The sequence below is a fragment of the Gracilinanus agilis genome, chromosome 3, assembly GCF_016433145.1.
Source record: "Gracilinanus agilis isolate LMUSP501 chromosome 3, AgileGrace, whole genome shotgun sequence".
Taxonomy (NCBI): Eukaryota; Metazoa; Chordata; class Mammalia; order Didelphimorphia; family Didelphidae; genus Gracilinanus; species Gracilinanus agilis.
This window is the reverse complement of record NC_058132.1, coordinates 16,815,496-16,823,151: the sequence shown is the minus strand read 5'-3', so window position 1 is coordinate 16,823,151 and position 7,656 is coordinate 16,815,496. Positions and strand designations below refer to the sequence as shown.

The following is a 7,656-nucleotide window of genomic DNA, read 5'->3' as shown; positions in this document are numbered from 1 at the left end:
ATCCTTGCCAAGAAAACCCCAAGTGAGGTCTCCAAGAGTCAGACACAAGTGAACAACAACAACCTCACTCAGAGCCCACATCAGGCATGAAGTTAAGCAACAGGGATAGGAATATTACAAAGAGACAATCCCTGCCCTTGAGGACCTTGCATTCTAATAGGAGGAGAAGAATCCATTCTGGGGAATGGTGAGCGGGGATGGGAGAAGAAGGGCTGGTTTGGTATGTGGTGGATAGCAAATGGTGAGATGACCTGAGTGGGCAACTGGATGGGATGGGAAATTGAAGCTGGAGGTGAATGTGTTCTGTTCTCTGTCCTTGGGACCTCCTGTGTTGCTGTAGGGTGGAACAAAGGCTGTCCCATACCTGATATCCATATGGCCCATTTCATGGCCAGAGTGCTGGGAGGCTCCAATGAGAGACAGGCAGACCTTGGAGGTATTGTGGGTTAGGTTCCAGACCGTGACCACCACAAGGCAAATATCCCAGTAAAGCGAGCCTCAGACTGGTTTCCCAGGATATAGGAAAGTTAGGTTTCTACTCTGCTGTAGCCTGATCAGTGTGCCTTAGCATGAGGTCTAAAAATCCAGAGTCCATATCTTAATTCCAGAAAGACTTTATTGCTGAAAAATGCTACCCATCATCTGAGCCTTGGGCAAGTGATGAACTTTGCTGGTGGCAGTGTCTTGCCTGGACGTTGCTGGCTGCTCCCGGGTCAGCGTGGTGGTGGCTGAAGCCTGGTGTGGTGGTGGTGGCAGTTTCTTCCATAAGATGACTTGGAAAGTTTGCTGCTGCTTTCACTTGAAGCAGGGAGGAGTGCATCTCCCACCCCCCCTCCAGAGATTGAACCTTCTCCCCAGATTCCTTCCTGCTGCTGTTACTAATCACCTAGACAAGGATTTAGTGGCTTTTATGTGAAGGAGAAAGGGGTTCTCCTGAATCCTCTTGCCTTTTGGGACATTTCTCTCTGGGTTCTCTTCTTACCCATCTGATGTCTCTCTTGCTGCTTCTTCATCCGGGCTACCATGGAGGTCCTGGTTCAAGTCTCTGTGCTAGGTCCTCATCTCTTTTCCCCCTGAGCTTTCTTTTCTACCTCATCTACTCCCATGGATACTATGATCATCTCTGTGCAGATGGTATGCATTGAGAGGGGAAGTGGCTGGGCCCAGGTGTCCCCTGTGGGCTGGAACTCCACTTGCCAATCTATAGGCCAGATTTCTGAAGGAGGGAGTCCCTGCCAGTTTCACTTGAGCATCCCATAGCCAGAAGAAAATGGTAACAAAATGAGGTTGGAAAGAGTGCCTGGAGAATCAGTGAGTGCCAGCTCTCCCTCAATTGACAGGGGAGTAAACTGAGGTACAGAGAAGGAATTGCTTGCCCAAAGTCTCATGGGGGAAGAGGCTAGGGATTGATCCCAGATCTCTTTATTCTTGGCTCCAGGCTCTTTCCCTTCCCCTTCTTACTTCCTAGTCCCTGGCAGAGGGCCTCCCACTCCCTCCCCAAGGTTGTGGGGATGACTGTAGAAGCTGAGCCCTGAGAGGGAGGAACAAGTATTGCCCAAGGCCATTTGCAGTGTTCTCTGGACTGATCTGAAAGGTGGAGCAATTTCTGCCAGCCCAAAGGAACCAAGGGAAGGAACTTGATGAAAGAGGGAGAGATCATGAGAAGAGGTTTCAAAACCTGAGAGGGTTTGAAGAGGTAAGTGAATGAGGGTGATGAACTCCAGGGAGGGAGGATGATAGTTCCATCCCTCCTCAGGGGTCTGAGAGGAGGACTATGAGCTGAGAGATCTGGACCTGTGCCTCATCCAGGAAGGCTTTTAGATGGCTAGTTTTCTATTACATAGTTTGGCCTTAGAACACAGCCTAGAAAAGGTGAGAGTCCAGAAGTACCAGCTGGCCTAAAGCATAGACTGTCATCCCCAGAAGGGGCCTTAGAACACTGAGTGCCAGTGCTGGGGTGGGGGAACTGAAAACAGAATGTCAGAGCCAAAAAGGGTTTTTAGAACATGGAATACAGACCATAGACTGCCAGAAGGAGGAGAGGAAATCAGACCTGAAGAAAGATCATAGAAGATAGGGGGCCTCTTCATAACCCCTGGCTTTCAGCATCAGTGGCAGGAGCAGCAGAGTTGGAGTAGCTCCCCGTGATGCCTGTTGGGCCAGATTCCTCACTCAGAGCCCTCTCCAGGGCAGCTGGCAGGGATCTGAGCAGTCTCTCCCTGAAGTCCCGGCCTATGAAGACATAGAGCAAAGGGTTGAGACAACTATTGACAAATACCAGGGAGGAGGAAAGAGGACTCAGGAAAGGCAAAAGATCTTCAAGGTGTGGCTGTTGGTACACGGAGACTGTTATCATAGACACCACATGATGAGGGAGCCAGCAGAGGAAGAAGGCAGCCACCACAGCTGTGAGGACCTTGAAGGGCCTACTGGACTTGACCATCTTCATTCCACTGCAGAGCCTGACTGCTATAAGGCCATAGCAGACACTGATGATGACTAGAGGGATCACAAAACCTAGGAAGAAACGGCTGAGCACCAGGGACCAGAGGCGGCTCTCAGCCAGGGCATCATAGTGGTCCTGATCATCTGTTGTCTCATTCCAGGGGTCCAAGTCAGAGTAGCAAAAGGTTATCCCATCCTCTGTGACTGTAGTCTTGAAGATTACTGTTGGAAAAGCTATAGCCAGGGCAAAAATCCAGGCCCCTAGAGCAGCCAGGGCTGCCCGGGCAGGTGTGCGGTGATTCCTGGTCCACACTGGCCAGAGGACAGAGACACAGCGGTCAAGAGAGATGAGTGTCAGCAGGAAGACACTGGCAGACATATTAAAGACGGACATGGAGCTAACAAGTTTGCAGAGGAACCAGCCAAAGGGCCAATGGGGTTGCAGGGCCATAGTAATGATGAAGGGCAGGAAGGCAGTGAAGGTGAAGTCTGCTGAGGCCAGGTTGAGGAACAAGACAGTGGTGACTGTGCGAGTCATCTGGAAGCCTGTCACCCAGATCACCAGCCCATTTCCAATTATGCCCAGGACAAAGGCTAAGCAGTAGATGATGAGAGAGATGATCTAGAAGGTTTGGTGGATGGCAGATGGTGAAGGCTCCACAGGGAAGAGGTTGTCTGAAGCATTTGGAGGGAGCTCCGAGGAGTTCTCCATCATCCTCACACCTGGAACACACCAATAACATTAGATTGGAAGCTGCTTGAGGGCAGGGACTGGTTTTGTCTTTCTTAATATCCCCAGGGCTAAGCCAGTTCCTGGCACACAGTAGGTCCTTCATCAATGCCTGTTGGCTTGGTTTGGATTGCCCAAAGATTTCCTTCAGGGCTTCCAGCCACCTAGCCCTGTGCTCTCCCTGGTCTGGTCATTTGATTCTGGCCATTTTCTCCAGGATTGACCCTGCCCAGAGCCCTCCTCTCATACATAGGTTCTGGGACCCTAGAATCACTGTCCTCGGGGTCAAAGTTCCCACAGAACTCTTCTTTCTGAAGCCTGCTATATATACCTCAGGGAGTCCTGAGTTGTGCTCTCAGTTTTCCCAAGTGTGAAATGAGTTTGCTGAAATGGATGGTTGCCAAGGTCATTAGTTCTATGATCTCAACTGAGAGATCACAAGATGTCTTGGCATCCAGAGCTGCTTAGGGATCACCTGGTCCTACTCCCTCATGCTACAGATGAGGACTACTGAGGCCCAATCCACTGTAATACCCCCTACTCCCATTCCCCCCCCGCCCCCCCATTCTGGAGGCATTAAGTAGCTCACTAGAGTCAGACTCTAAGCCCAGGGCTTCTAACTGTGCTGGGTTTCTACCATTTCGGGTGCTTCCTGAGGCAGTAGGTGGAAAGGTGTGGGATAGAATAGCCTCTGGTAGGCTCCACTGTTTCCTTTCCCAGCCTGGCACTCATTGTGTGGGCCTTGTTCAAGCTTTGCCTGATCTCTTCTTTTTTTCTGGGCCGGAGTACTCTCTCTGCTCCAGTCACTTTCCCATCCTATTGGGCTTCTCCTCCTGCATTTTCACCCCGCTTCACCACCAAGAACTGTGTCCAAGGACTCCAGATCATGGCATCCTGAGCCCTGACTTTTAATTTCAGCCTAGGCCCTGCCTTTTTTTTTGTGGCCTTGGACAAGTCAATTCTCTTCCACTTGAAGTTTAGTTTCCTGATGGATCAAATCTAGGAGTTGGTTCAGATTATCTCCAAGGTCCTTCCCAGCCCTGATATTCTCTATTTGATCTTCTCAAGCCTCTTCCCTTCATGCCTTGCCAAGGATGAGTGATACAACATTGACTAGAGCCTGTAATTCAATGGATACTTCAAGGGAGAGACAAAACAAACTGGCCAGTTAAAGCTGGGAGCCAGAAGATTGTAGTATGGGGGAATGACTCCTTCTGGGCTGTGTCCTGTCTGTCTGTCCCCTGCTTCCCTCCCACAGGGGTGTTGAGTCAGTGACCTAAACCCCCCAACTGAGTTACAATGTTCTCTCTCTTGCCAGGAGTGTGCTGTGGACCCCAAATTCCAAGGTAGAGCCTTGCTTCCTTCTCTTGAATTTTATTTTCTATTTCCAATCTCCATTGGAAGTTCTGGGTTCTAATGGGCCTCTAAGCTCTTGACAGTCTATGTTCCATGAGCCCTTCTAGCTCTATTATTCCATTTTTTGGACCCCCTTGAAGTACCAACACTATGTTCCGGAGTCCTTCCCTGCTTTGATGTACTTTGCTCAAAGTGGATTCTCAGCTCTGATGTTCCATGTTCTAAGTGTCCCCTGAACTCTTAAGTTTTAGAGCCCTTTCCAGGCCTGACATTCAGCAGGTTCCAACTGTAGCTCTCACAGTGCTTTTCTCAAGGTCCCTCTCATCCCTGACATGGTTTTTAGATTTTTCTGAGCACTGACATGGGATATTCTGTGTTCTCAGGTCCCTCCCAGCTTTGAAATTCTGGGTCCCAAGGCCCATCCCAGATCTGAAATTCTGGCTTTGATGTCCCAAGGATCCTCTTTACTCCATGTTCTTACATCTCTCCCAACTCCCCTATTCTCCTTCAGGGACTCAGCTGCCTTGATTCTTGCTCAGAGAATCAGATGTTCTTATTTCCCACCCTGTAGCCTTTTAGGAATGCATGTTCCTTGATTTTCCTATTCCTCCTCCCACCTCAGGGTCCTATGTATGGAGGTCCCCAGGCCAGACTTACCATGTATATTGATGCCTCACTGGTCTCTTGTCTTCTCTGGGGTTAATTGAATTTCAGAATAAAGGGAGAGGATTATGGGACATCTGTGGCTTACCCAGAATTGAGTAACTTGTGGTCATAGAGAGAGAACACAACCCCTTTGTCAATAAACATGTACAGGAAAAAGAAAACCCCAGGAAGCCACTAATTTTTCTAGGGGTCTTGGAGATTGAATCTTCCATTCCTAATTCCTCCTGGACCCTTGTCCTAATTACCTAACAGCCTTACTTAAGGACTCAGTTGTCTCTCTTCTACACTTCTCACTCTGGTAGAGATTCTGTGTGATCAGGAGGAAATTACTTTTCTCCAGGTAAAGTCTTTTTTTCCCATTTGTAAAATAATCCCAATTCATCCCTTCACTCCTCCATCAAACATTTTTGAAAAATCTTTTTGTGAAGAGCCTTCAAGGTCCAGTAGAAGATGTCATATTTGACCCTGGAGGTAATAGGGAGATATCAGAGGTTCTTGAGTGGAGAAATAATACAGTGAGATTGGACATGGGAGGTGAGTGAGAGTGAGGATGACCTCAAGGTTGTGAGCCTGGATAGGTGGGAAGATGAGGCTGCTCTCTGAGGGGAAATGTAGTTGTTCGGTTGGGGACATGTCAAATTTGTGCCCAGTAGACAATAATTGTTTATTGACTGACTGATGAACTCCTTTACTATGTTTTAGACATGGTACTAAACTCTAGGCATATAGAGAAAGGCAATAACAGTTTGTGGCCCAAAGGAGCTCATAATCTAAAGGGAGAAATACCATGGAAGTCATCCTGCTTACAAGATACATCCAGTATTGATGGTCTGGCAAAGAACTGAGAGCTGGAGGGGCTGGAGGTGAGAGTGAGGACTAGTCTAGGGTTAGGGGGCCTTAAGACTGAGGGAATGATGGAATGATAAAAGATTAGGATCAGATAAGGGAATGTCTGAGTTCACGAATGTGTATAGAAAATGGAACAGTTGTGGATGATGGAAAGCTATCTTTGTGTGTAACTGAAGTGGCGTGGACCAGTTCCCAGGCATGGGCACTGCCTAGGTTAAGTAACTGGGAAGTTAAATGTTTGAGAAGGCCTTGGTATTGATACTGAGGTGCTCTATAAGAAAGACTAAGTTTGAGGAAGAGAGACAGACTCTGAATTCATTGGGGAAGGAAGGAGAATTTTTGGTGACAGTCACCAGAATATAGATTGGGTCAGAAATTTGTATTGAATGAACGTCAAAGAAGGAAAGCTTGCTGAGTACTTAGTGGCAGAGAAGAAGTCTGGAAGCATCCATGAGAAGCAAGGAATATTCCAATTCCCTCACCCTGAACGTGTCTTTAGGGAATATGAATCAATGTGCCACAATTATTGGGAAGCAGCATCATTTCTGAAAGGAGCCAAGTCTCAATCAGTGCTTCAAAATGGAAAGTGTCAAAGATCACTGGCTTTTTTTTTTCTTTTTTAAATTTTTAAAAAGTTTATTTATTTGTTTAATTAATTTTGAATATTAGAGTCTACATCTCTAGTCATATCCCCATTGAACCATGTGATCAGTTGTTTTTCTTCTGTGTTTCTCTTCCGACAGTTCTTTCTCATAAGTCCCTCAATATTGTCCTGGGTCACTGCATTGCTGCTAGTACAGATGTCCATTACATTCAATTGTACCACAGTGTATCAGTCTCTGTATACAATGTTCTCCTGGTTCTGCTCCTTTCACTCTGCATCAATTTCTGGAAGGTGTTCCAGTTCACGTGGAATTCTTCCAGTTCTTTATTCCTTTTAGCACAATAGTATTCCATCACCAACAGATACCACAATTTGTTCAGCCATTCCCCAAACGAAGGACATTCCCTCATTTTCCAATTTTTGCCACCACAAAGAGCACAGCCATGGATATTTTTGTACAAGTCTTTTTCCTTATTATCTCTTTGGGGTACAAACCTAGCAGTGGTATGGCTGGGTCATAGGGAAGACAGTCTTTTAAAGCCCTTTGGGCATATTTCCAAATTGCCATCCAGAATGGTTGGATCAATTCACAACTCCACCAGCTATGCATTATAATGTCCCAATTTTGCCACATTCCCTCTAACATTTATTACTTTTCTTTGCTGTCATATTAGCCAATCTGCTGGGTATGAGGTGATACTTCAGAGTTGTTTTGATTTGCATTTCTCTAATTATAAAAGATTTAGAACACTTTTTCATATGCTTATTGATAGTTTTGATTTTTTTATCTGAAAATTGCCTATTCATGACTCTTGCCCATTTATCAGTTGAGGAATGGCTTGATTTTTTTGTACAATTGATTTAGCTCCTTATAAATTTGAGTAATTAGACCTTTGTCAGAGGTTTTTGTTATAAAGATTTTTTTTCCCAATTTTTTCTTTCCCTTCAATTTGGTTGCATTGGTTTTCTTTGTACAAAAGTTTTTTAATTTAATGTAATCAGAATT

At 46.3% G+C, this 7,656-nt stretch overlaps 1 pseudogene; it reads right to left on the bottom strand.

The window, feature by feature from the left end:
* Positions 1–2,086: 2,086 nt before the first annotated feature.
* Positions 2,087–3,157, bottom strand: LOC123242860 (annotated as a pseudogene).
* Positions 3,158–7,656: the final 4,499 nt, after the last annotated feature.